The sequence below is a fragment of the Panulirus ornatus genome, chromosome 70 (genome assembly GCF_036320965.1).
Source record: "Panulirus ornatus isolate Po-2019 chromosome 70, ASM3632096v1, whole genome shotgun sequence".
NCBI lineage: Eukaryota > Metazoa > Arthropoda > Malacostraca > Decapoda > Palinuridae > Panulirus > Panulirus ornatus.
Genome location: NC_092293.1, coordinates 5,028,816 through 5,043,528, shown reverse-complemented (window position 1 = coordinate 5,043,528; position 14,713 = coordinate 5,028,816). Strand labels below are relative to the sequence as shown.

At 38.5% G+C, this 14,713-nt stretch overlaps 1 long non-coding RNA gene across 1 annotated transcript in view; it reads right to left on the bottom strand.

The window, feature by feature from the left end:
- Positions 1-3,888: 3,888 nt before the first annotated feature.
- LOC139747725 (uncharacterized) overlaps positions 3,889-14,713 on the bottom strand; it is a 97,840-nt gene continuing 87,015 nt past the window's right edge. Inside the window, exon 2 of the long non-coding RNA XR_011712448.1 lies at positions 3,889-5,357. This is a non-coding gene — a long non-coding RNA (uncharacterized lncRNA). The remainder of the gene's footprint in view (positions 5,358-14,713) is intronic.

Here is a 14,713-nt window from a genome sequence, read left to right as displayed (position 1 = left end):
TTTGTCTGAACTTCCATGGAAAGATTACTGCCTTTCTTACGGCGATGAATCTATATCTCCTGAGCCTATAGCATAAGTTATTGTTGCGTGAATACAGGCATATATTCCTTCATCCCCTATAATAACCCTTTTCTCCAATTTGTCGTACAACCATCGTAGTTCTGAAACCATTTGTCCAAGAGACCAAATATATTGCATCAGGGAGTCTCTCCTTCCTCCAACACTCATTCGACCTTAATATTCATCTAAAATCCTTGAAAAATATCATGTTATTCGTGAGTCAAACTATTTCTTTATCCACTGTAAATACAACAACGTATTATCTTCCGGATTCTTTTTTATATTAAGCCAGAAATATTTCAAACAGTTTATATGGCATTACATTTCCTGCTTTTTACAATTAGACGACACTTTTAGCTGTATCTCTTACTGAAAGAAGTAATCATTTTGGCTCTATCTGCTTCAACTCCAATCCCGATCAGTCTAACATTTCCCTCACCCGTTAAAGTACCTCTAACTGATCCAATGCAACTTCCTAAAACATCTTCTTGTAAACTCCATAAGTAATGGGCAAGAAAAAGGCATATGGAACCACATGACATCCATCCTTGTGTTGTGAATGAATATACCTACATTCCTGTGAGACATTACCGACGGCAGGTGAACTATTGACAAGAGCAGTCATCAAGGGCTTATTATTCCCTCATGATCAAACTTATCCAGGTCTGCTGTTTTGTTTCTTTTGTTCCATTGTTTGTGATAGTATGTCTTTAACTTTTATGTAAAAATGTTGAAATACACTGTACTTTCTTATCAATAAAATTGGATTTAGGACATAAGCTGTGTCTTTGATTATAAATACAAGTGCAATGAGAAAAAATGTGATTCTTGCTATAGTTTCGTTCTCTGGAATTAAGTCACCGTTTTCCGTTATTAATTAACCAAATGATTAAGCAGTGATTCTTGCTTCTAACATAACTATGAAAAGCATTAATCAATTTGCCCTTCATATTGTTGTATAGTCTGTCGTATAACTATCTTGATTTACGCAAATTTATACAGTATAGTCTTTCATGTTTTGTACGTCTGAGTTTTTATGTGTTACTTTCTTCAACAAAAGGCATCTCTTCGTTTCATCCTTTCACCACATTAGTTTTGTTTTGCAAAACAAGGTCTATTACGCACTGGCACATTTGTACCCTCGATTACTTTGAAAGTTTTATTGAAACATTTCCTAGCTACGTTCGTCATTTTATGCAACCATATCAATTAGGATTTGACAGTCAAAAGCAATGCGAAAATCACTAAGTTATGAAAGTCTAAAATCTGGTATCTTTTTTTACGACTCATGTTGACTAGCATTCCATGCAGTGTTGAAAGTGATTTAAAATGTAATTTCACGGTGATCAGTATTTCGAAACTGATGTAACCTTCCCAGTAAAAGTACATTCTCTTACTGAATGACCCATGTATACTGTACCTTAACTTTCCTTTTATTATCGTCACTGTTAACATGACCAGTGTCAGTACATTTTATGACTGCATGTCCCATATACAATTTCCTCGACCACATAAATTCAAGGCCACGTACCTAGTTCAAATATGTCATCTGAGCTGAAAAACACTATAATGGGGAGAAGTAAGGATATGAGGAACATAGGAGAGTGATGCGAACTGTTAAATAGATGGCCACTTATAGTACAGTCAAATTGTTCATGCAGATTGGTCCGGTAGTATGTTTTGTATGAGTGATAACGAATGTTAAGTAACGTAATTTTGGTCGTATTGGTAAGACCAATTGTTAAAGTCGTTCAGCAGCTGTCATTCATCACGTAATGATTATGTTACACGGACACTTTATTAGCTAGTGTCCATTGTGGAAGTCCATGCAAGATTCTGTGTACCATATATTAGATATAAACACAGCAACTGTGTCAAACATGAACAAGCAACATTCATTGGAAAATAGTAATGTCTTGTGACCTCTAGACACTCATCCTCTCCCTCTGCTACACCTCCCAGTCTCCCTAGCACCCCAACCATGTTTTCACCCAACCTTCTCTGGCCAGTGATATCGCTGCCTTTACACGTCTGTGATTACCTCTGATCAGATGATAAAAATCATTGTTGCTTTCCCTTATAATACTTGCACTAACCATTTGCACCTGCAACACTGAATAGCTCACATCACTCTACTGTGTTCCACGTCCCCTTGCTCCTCCCCCTTTACAGTGTTACCAGCAACGTTGACATATACATACTCGGTATGTCTATGTCGAAGTGTATGACCTTTGACCTTTTATGTTGCTATCATTGCTCACGACTGTACACCATATTGTGCCCTTTTTCAAATACACATTTATTCTCTGTATAAATATATTCTTTATGTATACAATGTAAGTCTAAAATGTTTCATCACTTACTCATGTATACGTGTCATGACTTGATTATATCTGCTTTGTATTACACAAACGTTGTTACCTATGTTACTATCAGTATACTGTATGACTTATGTTATACCTGCTTTGTATTACACAAACGTTGTTACCTGTTACTATCAGTATATTGTATGGTTTATGTTATACCTGCTTTGTATTACACAAACGTTGTTATCTATGTTACTATCAGTATATTGTATGGTTTATGTTATACCTGCTTTGTATTACACAAACGTTGTTACCTATGTTACTATCAATATCGCTTAGTATACTGTACTTGATGTATCCTAGACCTCCCACCTCTGACTGCAGTGTGCACTTGGGGTGCCTGAGCCTACACAAAACCCCCGTCACTCTCCTGTGTTGATGTATTTTACCCACAGTGCGCTCTATACTGGCCTCCACCTACCCCTGCATATGTATGTACACTTCACTCATACAATCATTGACATGCTTTTTCTATGGATATCAAGACAATTATCTTTCTTTTAATAAAAGAAATAACATTTATTGAATTGTAACAAACTTACCTCAATCTTCAACATTATCAACGACACGAGCAGGTTTCTCAACTAATTGGATTATGGAAATATCAAGCAAATCTACGTGGATCCGCACCCGAAGCTGGTGGAAAGAGACATTCGCCCCAACCTTGCACTTAAGTCTTTTACGACAGAATCTTGTTCATCACAAATTTCTGCAAACTGATCATAAAATCTGTCGCCTTTCTCTGGTGTTTGTCCTACTGTTATTTTCTTACGAAGTTCATCTTTAATCTATGCAAAATGAAATCGACATTCCCATCGGGTACATTTTATTCATCACAAGATTAAGATGATCTTTAACAAAGGCCAAACATTACCGCCTACATTATTTACCATGTTTTTATTAAAAATTATACCCTGGAATTGCGTATTAGACAAAGAAGTCTATCTATTTTATATCAAACCAAGATTCAGAAATAACAGTCACATAATATCTTCTACAGATGCTTTCTCAGACTCTGACATTTAGTTACGTAGCCTCGGAACATTAACAATACTTTATGTCATGAACCAATGACAGTAAAACAATGCACAGTTCAATATTAGTATTAGGTGCAGCGACAAGTGTAACACTGCAAACTGTTGCCACTCGTTACCACCACACATAAGTATTAAGGTTTTCTACACAGTCTAATGGCAATAAACAGACAACTTACCTACACTGAGCTTATTTTAGGGAAAAGTTAATTTCCTTCAGGAGTTTCGTCACATTTGCTTGCAGCCAGTAACCTGAGTTCTCCTGGCTTAATGTTGAGGCTCTACATGTACTGTACTGTACGTCTGTACTTACCACCATGTATACTTAATTTTCAATGAATATAACATGTGTCGTGCTGTTGCTTTCATATGGAGATGCAAGTGAAATGACATACACTACTGATCAGGCAAGTAAAAAAAAGAAAAGATTGATTAAAAGGTAAATTATTTCTTTGATAACATATCACTAATACAATAAACACGGTAAATCAACACTTTTTTAAAAGTTATTGATACTCTTATAGTTAGAATTTTTACAAATCAAGCAATCTTTTGCACAGCTTACGGTTTACTGAGGCCATAATGTTTAAATATGATCAAAAGGTTGTGGACATAATGTTGCTGAAGCCGCAGACACCCACCAGAGATAATCATATGTGAGCAAGAGCGTGACACCTGTGTTACTATAAACCAGACCTAGGAGTGAGGCAGTGTGCCTCCCACACACTAGACCAGGCACTGGGCTGCTGTATTCTACACTCATCATGGATGGTACAAGATACTGATTTTCCCATAAACCAGACTTAATGTTGAGATAGTTTGTCCTCAAACATCAAGACTGGCAACGTGTCTCTGCAAACCAGACCTGCAGAGAAGCTTGGTGATTGTGTCACTACACAACAGGCTTAGCACTGTGGTACTGTGTCACTAGACACAGCACCTGGCACAAGGGTCCTGTGGCACCACACATACACTAAATCTGTGGTAGTGTCTCACCACACACCACACCTGTCACGAGGGTCCTGTACCACCATACCACACCTACACTAACACTGGGGTACTGATGTCACCAGACACCTCACCGTAGTGAAGGAAGGTCTTGTAGGTCGGCATTGAGGGTGAGTAGTGTACGTAGGTGGTGAAGGAAGGTAGTGTTGGCACTTGAGCGCTGTACCACCACACCTACACCGACACCGGGGTACTGTGTTACCAGACACCCACAAGGCACTAGGACGATGTAACACACACGTACATTGACGCTGGGGTAATATGTCACCACACACCCACAAGGCACTAGGACGATGTAACACCACACGTACATTGACACTGGAGTAATATGTCACCAGCACTGTACCTGGCACTAGGGTACTGTACAACTACACCTTCACTGACACTGGGGTACGGTGTCAACAGTCACTGCACTAGCACTAAGGTACTTTACCACCACATCAACACTGGCACTGGGGTACTGTCACCAGACACCCACATAGCACTAGGACGGTGTAACACCACACTTACACTGACACTGGGGTACTGTCACCAGACACCCACATAGCACTAGGACGGTGTAACACCACACTTACACTGACACTGGGGCGCTGTCTCACCACACACCACATCTGACACTAAAATATTTTATCTCACATTGACCAGTATTGCACTGGCACTGAGGTACTCTGTTCCTCACATACCAAACCTGGCAGGTAGTACCACACACGGCAAGCTTGTACCGGGATGAGGATACTGTGATAAGAGTTCCGTATCTCTGCTTGGGCAGGGCGTTCCTTCACACATCACATCTCACACATAGGTATTGTGTCCCTCACACACCAGACGTAGCACTGGGGAACTGTTCCTGCACACCACACCTGGAGCTGGGATCCTGTTTTCCCACATCCTGAACAATAATGAACATAACTCTCAGCACTGGTAGGCTTCCTGTAGATCTTAAAGAATAACTAATCAAAATACCTAATTATCACCACATTAAGGAAGGGTGATTTGACTTTGTGTTTCCATTTAGTCTTAAACTTGATGGTGGGATGAATCGTAATTCATTAAAGAAAACATCATGATCTTGGTAAGATGGCCATAAGAACCACACATCGTTAACGTATCTTAACATTATTTTTGGACTGTTACTAACTGAAGTTTGGATCTCAGTCTCATAGTATTCCATGAATAAGTTACTGAGAATGGGAGTGAGGGAATTTATCATGGCTAAACCGAATTTCTTTTAATAAGAATCAGCCTCAGCATCTTGGAAAACGTTATTGTCAACAAAGTTTTATTAAGTCAATGAAAGTTTTTGAGGGTAGGGGCATCTCAGCTACGTTAAAGGAAGAAGAATCTCGCCATATAATGTAAATAATAGATTAGATTTTGCTAAGAGGGCTAGGATCATTTATTTGCCTGATCATGAACTTCTTAGATTTAATATCAATTTCTCTTTACCAAAGTCTATATTGATGAAACCACTGCTTACTTAACCCTAAACACTATTGTCAATAATGAGGAATGGTTTTACTTTCCTCGGGTCCAACAGACACAGAGGAGAAAAAGATCTCATTACGATTTACTAAACAAATTACATGGACTTAAGCTTTAATTTACCTTATTGAAATATACGAGTAAAGACAACAAATATAGGAGTAGTTATTGTGTCCGCCTTTACATGTTCCTCAGTTCAACAATTCCACGTACTTCAGGTGGAGTGAGCGAGGATCTTAAGCCGCTGCAACAATGTATTAAAGTGTGTAATAAGACTAATAGTATGTTTGGGTTCATTAATGGAACTGTTAGCAATGAAACTCCTAGAGTATTATTACAACATTATCTTGAATTGGTGAGACTCACATTTGAATCATACGGTTTAGTTTTGGGCTCCATACTATGCAGTTAATAATGATTATTAGAGAGAGAGAGAGAGAGAGAGAGAGAGAGAGAGAGAGAGAGAGAGAGAGAGAGAGAGAGAGAGAGAGAGAGAGAGAGAGAGAGAGAGAGACCTCACTTATGAAGACAGGTAAAAAAGGCTGAATTTGCAGTCATTTAAGAGGAGAAGGTCTAGAGGGGATGTGAAGGAAGTTTTTGAATAGGTGAAGACCATACATAGAGGTAACATGAATAAAGTTCTTAGAATGACGCCACTGGGTAGGACCAAAAATAATGGATTTAGATAGATTCAGGTCGGATGTGGGTAGATATTGGTTCGGGAATAGGGTAGTAGATTTATGGAACAAGCTGTCAAGTACAGTAGTTGAAGTTAGATCTTTAGTTAGCTTTAAACGAAGGTTGGATGTGTTTATGTGTACAGGCAGTTGGTTTGTGGACAGACTCAGGACCTGCCTAGCTGGGGCCAATACGCCTCTTGCAGTGTCCTTACTTCTCATGTTCTTATGTTATGTAGTTTTGTAATATACTCTATAATACAGTTGGACTATGTATCCCTGATAATACCTTTGTATTTTTCTAGACAGTTTTCTCGTATAGGCGTTACTATTAAAAATCAATCCCAGAGATAGAACAAACATACTTATAAACCGGTACAAACATACTTATAAACCGGTACAAACATACTTATAAACCGGTACAAACATACTTATAAACCGGTACAAACATACTTATAAACCGGTACAAACATACTTATAAACCGGTACAAACATACTTATAAACCGGTACAAACATACTTATAAACCGGTACAAACATACTTATAAACCGGTACAAACATACTTATAAACCAGTACAAACATACTTATAAACCAGTACAAACATACTTATAAACCGGTACAAACATACTTATAAACCAGTACAAACATACTTATAAACCGGTACAAACATACTTATAAACCGGTACAAACATACTTATAAACCAGTACAAAACATACTTATAAACCGGTACAAACATACTTATAAACCAGTACAAACATACTTATAAACCAGTACAAACATACTTATAAACCGGTACAAACATACTTATAAACCGGTACAAACATACTTATAAACCGGTACAAACATACTTATAAACCGGTACAAACATACTTATAAACCGGTACAAACATACTTATAAACCGGTACAAACATACTTATAAACCGGTACAAACATACTTATAAACCAGTACAAACATACTTATAAACCAGTACAAACATACTTATAAACCGGTACAAACATACTTATAAACCAGTACAAACATACTTATAAACCGGTACAAACATACTTATAAACCGGTACAAACATACTTATAAACCAGTACAAAACATACTTATAAACCGGTACAAACATACTTATAAACCAGTACAAACATACTTATAAACCAGTACAAACATACTTATAAACCAGTACAAACATACTTATAAACCGGTACAAACATACTTATAAACCAGTACAAAACATACTTATAAACCGGTACAAACATACTTATAAACCAGTACAAACATACTTATAAACCAGTACAAAACATACTTATAAACCGGTACAAACATACTTATAAACCAGTACAAAACATACTTATAAACCGGTACAAACATACTTATAAACCAGTACAAACATACTTATAAACCAGTACAAACATACTTATAAACCAGTACAAACATACTTATAAACCGGTACAAACATACTTATAAACCAGTACAAACATACTTATAAACCAGTACAAAACATACTTATAAACCGGTACAAACATACTTATAAACCGGTACAAACATACTTATAAACCAGTACAAACATACTTATAAACCAGTACAAACATACTTATAAACCAGTACAAACATACTTATAAACCAGTACAAAACATACTTATAAACCGGTACAAACATACTTATAAACCGGTACAAACATACTTATAAACCGGTACAAACATACTTATAAACCGGTACAAACATACTTATAAACCGGTACAAACATACTTATAAACCGGTACAAACATACTTATAAACCGGTACAAACATACTTATAAACCAGTACAAAACATACTTATAAACCGGTACAAACATACTTATAAACCGGTACAAACATACTTATAAACCGGTACAAACATACTTATAAACCGGTACAAACATACTTATAAACCGGTACAAACATACTTATAAACCGGTACAAACATACTTATAAACCGGTACAAACATACTTATAAACCAGTACAAACATACTTATAAACCAGTACAAACATACTTATAAACCGGTACAAACATACTTATAAACCAGTACAAACATACTTATAAACCGGTACAAACATACTTATAAACCAGTACAAACATACTTATAAACCGGTACAAACATTAAAAAATGATTTTTTTTCATCCAAACTTTCTAATATATATATATATATATATATATATATATATATATATATATATATATATATATATATATATATATATTTCTTTCATTCATACTGTTCGCCATTTCCCGCGATAGCGAGGTAGCGTTAAGAATGAGGACTAGGCCTTTGAAGGAATATCCTCACCAGGCCCCATTCTCTATTCCTTCTTTTAGAAAATTAAAGAAAAAAAAAAAAAATATATATATATATATATATATATATATATATATATATATATATATATATATATATATATATATATATATATATATATATATATGTATATATATATATATTTTTTCTTTTTTGCTTTGTCGCTGTCTCCCGCGTTTGCGAGGTAGCGCAAGGAAACAGACGAAAGAAATGGCCCAACCCACCCCCATACACATGTATATACATACGTCCACACACGCAAATATACATACCTACACAGCTTTCCATGGTTTACCCCAGACGCTTCACATGCCCTGATTCAATCCACTGACAGCACGTCAACCCCGGTATACCACATCGATCCAATTCACTCTATTCCTTGCCCTCCTTTCACCCTCCTGCATGTTCAGGCCCCGATCACACAAAATCTTTTTCACTCCATCTTTCCACCTCTAATTTGGTCTCCCACTTCTCCTCGTTCCCTCCACCTCCGACACATATATCCTCTTGGACAATCTTTCCTCACTCATTCTCTCCATGTGCCCAAAACATTTCAAAACACCCTCTTCTGCTCTCTCAACCACGCTCTTTTTATTTCCACACATCTCTCTTACCCTTACGTTACTTACTCGATCAAACCACCTCACACCACACATTGTCCTCAAACATCTCATTTCCAGCACATCCATCCTCCTGCGCACAACTCTATCCATACCCCACGCCTCGGAACCATACAACATTATTGGAACCACTATTCCTTCAAACATACTCATTTTTGCTTTCCGAGATAATGTTCTCGACTTCCACACATTCTTCAAGGCTCCCAGAATTTTCGCCCCCTCCCCCACCCTATGATCCACTTCCGCTTCCATGGTTCCATCCGCTGCCAGATCCACTCCCAGATATCTAAAACACTTTACTTCCCCCAGTTTTTCTCCATTCAAACTTACCTCCCAATTGACTTGACCCTCATCCCTACTGTACCTAATAACCTTGCTCTTATTCACATTTACTCTTAACTTTCTTCTTTCACACACTTTACCAAACTCAGTGACCAGCTTCTGCAGTTTCTCACATGAATCAGTCACCAGCGCTGTATCATCAGCGAACAACAACTGACTCACTTCCCAAGCTCTCTCATCCCCAACAGACTTCATACTTGCCCCTCTTTCCAAAACTCTTGCATTCACCTCCCTAACAACAACATCCATAAACAAATTAAACAACCATGGAGACATCACACACCCCTGCCGCAAACCTACAGTCACGGAAAACCAATCACTTTCCTCTCTTCCTACACGTACACATGCCTTACATCCTCGATAAAAACTTTTCACTGCTTCTAACAACTTGCCTCCCACACCATATATTCTTACTACCTTCCACAGAGCATCTCTATCAACTCTATCATATGCCTTCTCCAGATCCATAAATGCTACTTACAAATCCATTTGCTTTTCTAAGTATTTCTCACATACATTCTTCAAAGGAAACACCTGATCCACACATCCTCTACCACTTCTGAAACCACACTGCTCTTCCCCAATCTGATGCTCTGTACATGCCTTCACCCTCTCAATCAATAACCTCCCATATAATTTACCAGGAATACTCAACAAACTTATACCTCTGTAATTTGAGCACTCACTCTTATCCCCTTTGCCTTTGTACAGTGGCACTATGCACGCATTCCGCCAATCCTCAGGCACCTCACCATGAGTCATACATACATTAAATAACCTTACCAACCAGTCAATAGTACAGTGACCCCCTTTTTTAATAAATTCCACTGCAATACCATCCAAACCTGCTGCCTTGCCGGCTTTCATCTTCCGCAAAGCTTTTACTACCTCTTCTCTGTTTACCAAATCATTTTCCCTAACCCCATCACTTTGCACACCACCTCGACCAAAACACCCTATATATATATATATATATATATATATATATATATATATATATATATATATATATATATATATATATATATATATATATACTTTTTTTTTTCATACTATTTGCCATTTCCCGCGTTAGCGAGGTAGCGTTAAGAACAGAGAACTGGGCCTTAGAGGGAATATCCTCACCTGACCCCCTTCTCTGTTCCTTCTTTTGGAAAATTAAAAAAAAAAAAACAAGAAAGGGGAGGATTTCCAGCCACCCGCTCTCTCCCCTTTTAGTCGCCTTCTACGACACGCAGGGAATACGTGGGAAGTATTCTTTCTCCCCTATCCCCAGGGATAATATATATATATATATATATATATATATATATATATATATATATATATATATATATATATATATATATATATATATATATATATATATTATTTTTTTTTATTATACTTTGTCGCTGTCTCCCGCGTTTGCGAGGTAGCGCAAGGAAACAGACGAAAGAAATGGCCCAACCCCCCCCATACACATGTATATACATACGTCCACACACGCAAATATACATACCTACACAGCTTTCCATGGTTTACCCCAGACGCTTCACATGCCTTGATTCAATCCACTGACAGCACGTCAACCCCGGTATACCACATCGCTCCAATTCACTCTATTCCTTGCCCTCCTTTCACCCTCCTGCATGTTCAGGCCCCGATCACACAAAATCTTTTTCACTCCATCTTTCCACCTCCAATTTGGTCTCCCTCTTCTCCTCGTTCCCTCCACCTCCGACACATATATCCTCTTGGTCAATCTTTCCTCACTCATTCTCTCCATGTGCCCAAACCACTTCAAAACACCCTCTTCTGCTCTCTCAACCACGCTCTTTTTATTTCCACACATCTCTCTTACCCTTACGTTACTCACTCGATCAAACCACCTCACACCACACATTGTCCTCAAACATCTCATTTCCAGCACATCCATCCTCCTGCGCACAACTCTATCCATAGCCCACGCCTCGCAACCATACAACATTGTTGGAACCACTATTCCTTCAAACATACCCATTTTTGCTTTCCGAGATAATGTTCTCGACTTCCACACATTCTTCAAGGCTCCCAGAATTTTCGCCCCCTCCCCCACCCTATGATCCACTTCCGCTTCCATGGTTCCATCCGCTGCCAGATCCACTCCCAGATATCTAAAACACTTTACTTCCTCCAGTTTTTCTCCATTCAAACTCACCTCCCAATTGACTTGACCCTCAACCCTACTGTACCTAATAACCTTGCTCTTATTCACATTTACTCTTAACTATGTATATATGTATATATATATATATATATATATATATATATATATATATATATATATATATATATATATATATATATATGTATATATATATTTTTTTTTTTTTTTTTTTTTTTTTTTTATACTTTGTCGCTGTCTCCCGCATTTGCGAGGTAGCGCAAGGAAACAGACGAAAGAAATGGCCCAACCCCCCCCCCCATACACATGTACATACACACGTCCACACACGCAAATATACATACCTACACAGCTTTCCATGGTTTACCCCAGATGCTTCACATGCCTTGATTCAATCCACTGACAGCACGTCAACCCCTGTATACCACATCGCTCCAATTCACTCTATTCCTTGCCCTCCTTTCACCCTCCTGCATGTTCAGGCCCCGATCACACAAAATCTTTTTCACTCCATCTTTCCACCTCCAATTTGGTCTCCCTCTTCTCCTCGTTCCCTCCACCTCCGACACGTATATCCTCTTGGTCAATCTTTCCTCACTCATTCTCTCCATGTGCCCAAACCATTTCAAAACACCCTCTTCTGCTCTCTCAACCACGCTCTTTTTATTTCCACACATCTCTCTTACCCTTACGTTACTTACTCGATCAAACCACCTCACACCACACATTGTCCTCAAACATCTCATTTCTAGCACATCCATCCTCCTGCGCACAACTCTATCCATAGCCCACGCCTCGCAACCATACAGCATTGTTGGAACCACTATTCCTTCAAACATACCCATTTTTGCTTTCCGAGATAATGTTCTCGACTTCCACACATTTTTCAAGGCTCCCAAAATTTTCGCCCCCTCCCCCACCCTATGATCCACTTCCGCTTCCATGGTTCCATCCGCTGACAGATCCACTCCCAGATATCTAAAACACTTCACTTCCTCCAGTTTTTCTCCATTCAAACTCACCTCCCAATTGACTTGACCCTCAACCCTACTGTACCTAATAACCTTGCTCTTATTCACATTTACTCTTAACTTTCTTCTTCCACACACTTTACCAAACTCAGTCACCAGCTTCTGCAGTTTCTCACATGAATCAGCCACCAGCGCTGTATCATCAGCGAACAACAACTGACTCACTTCCCAAGCTCTCTCATCCCCAACAGACTTCATACTTGCCCCTCTTTCCAGGACTCTTGCATTTACCTCCCTAACAACCCCATCCATAAACAAATTAAACAACCATGGAGACATCACACACCCCTGCCGCAAACCTACATTCACTGAGAACCAATCACTTTCCTCTCTTCCTACACGTACACATGCCTTACATCCTCGATAAAAACTTTTCACTGCTTCTAACAACTTGCCTCCCACACCATATATTCTTAATACCTTCCACAGAGCATCTCTATCAACTCTATCATATGCCTTCTCCAGATCCATAAATGCTACATACAAATCCATTTGCTTTTCTAAGTATTTCTCACATACATTCTTCAAAGCAAACACCTGATCCACACATCCTCTACCACTTCTGAAACCGCACTGCTCTTCCCCAATCTGATGCTCTGTACATGCCTTCACCCTCTCAATCAATACCCTCCCATATAATTTACCAGGAATACTCAACAAACTTATACCTCTGTAATTTGAGCACTCACTCTTATCCCCTTTGCCTTTGTACAATGGCACTATGCACGCATTCCGCCAATCCTCAGGCACCTCACCATGAGTCATACATACATTAAATAACCTTACCAACCAGTCAACAATACAGTCACCCCCTTTTTTAATAAATTCCACTGCAATACCATCCAATCCTGCTGCCTTGCCGGCTTTCATCTTCCGCAAAGCTTTTACTACCTCTTCTCTGTTTACCAAATCATTTTCCCTAACCCTCTCACTTTGCACACCACCTCGACCAAAACACCCTATATCTGCCACTCTGTCATCAGACACATTCAACAAACCTTCAAAATACTCATTCCATCTCCTTCTCACATCACCACTACTTGTTATCACCTCCCCATTTACGCCCTTCACTGAAGTTCCCATTTGCTCCCTTGTCTTACGCACCCTATTTACCTCCTTCCAGAACATCTTCCAGAACATATATATATATATATATATATATATATATATATATATATATATATATATATATATATATATATATTTTACAGAAATACTAGTATAGTGCCAGAGATGAAACAGTATCATTTGTTAATCAGTGTGGGGTCTCACCTGTTTGGCGCCTGACCTCCCTGAGTGTGACGTCATTGATCGCTCCACGGCACGCGGTTCGTGGCCGGTTCTTCTCACCACATGAGATCTAGGATGCGTTCAACTACCTTGCGTTTTACTATACTGCTTTTTCGGGAGAAACATTTAGGACATTCTGAACATAAGTATGGTTTCTACCCTGTGTGAACTCTCCGATGTCTTCCTTAATCACCTCTTCAAGAAAATTGTTTTTGACATTCTGAACACCGGTATGGCTTCTCGCATTGTGAACTCTCAGGTGTCTGACTAAAGCACTTTTACCAGGGAGAGTTTCTTGACATTCTGAACACTATTATGGTTCCTCGCTTGTGTAACCTCTCGATGTGTCACT